Here is a 1,009-nt window from a genome sequence, read left to right as displayed (position 1 = left end):
AACAGTTGTTCCTACTTATTTATCCGGGTCATGTACGGAGTAGCCCATGCGGTTGCTCAATCATATTTGAAACGAAACCAATTTGGCACGATAAAAGGCATTGGGTGCCATTCTGCCAAAGATATTTTGACGTAATAATTATCGTTAACGTACCTAATTGTAAAAGCAACATGTTCATACCACGGCGAAGGACTAGATCGAAGTTGGAAGAATGTCAGACTACCTATAGTTGTTAGAATGTTGTATCTTGAAGCAATCAGCAAGCCCGTTTAAAAAACATCCATCCAATGCTCATTTGGTGCTGATGAGTCCAACTCAAAAAAGTTCAAGAAGTTATAAAGATGATGTCATAATTCAATGTCATACACCTCGAGATATTATGTCTTGTATATGTTTAACTCCTCCATTAAATCATATCAAATAGATGGCCATTCATTTTCATGGCGACCGAGACAAACAGTTATCGCTCAAAATCCACAGTTTTCATCGTCTTTTATATCTTGTACCAGTGTGACGTAAAGATGTAAATTATTTAAAAATTGATTAATACATTGAGATAAAAAAAAATTAACTTGCATGAACTACATTACGTATCTGTACAATGTAAGGTTGAAAAATACTTGGAAATTAATTAATGTATGGATGTGCATAATTTTTTTGGTCGAAGTATGAACTATGTCTCGCTTGTTCATTGTTCGCCAAAATATCAAACTCCACAAATGTTGACGCGTCTGAACAGCTATCCCAATGAGGTTCCTGAGTTGGTGGGTCGACATTGAAAATCGTTTTTCCAACTACCCATTAACAAGTTCGAAATCATAAAGAAAGAATGTTGAAATGGTTACTTGTGAATGAAAATACAAATTCCACTTCCCTTTTTTTGGATTATTTTCTGAATTTTTAAAGTTGCAGAAGGATTAATGATATATTCTATGAAAATATAGATAAAATGAAAATTAAGAATTTGCATATGAATTTTTAAAGTTTTTATTCGATTTTTATAAGGAAA

The sequence above is a fragment of the Cynara cardunculus genome (genome assembly GCF_001531365.2).
Source record: "Cynara cardunculus var. scolymus isolate 2C chromosome LG 2, CcrdV1, whole genome shotgun sequence".
Classification (NCBI taxonomy): Eukaryota; Viridiplantae; Streptophyta; class Magnoliopsida; order Asterales; family Asteraceae; genus Cynara; species Cynara cardunculus.
Note: the sequence above shows the minus strand (reverse complement) of the source record.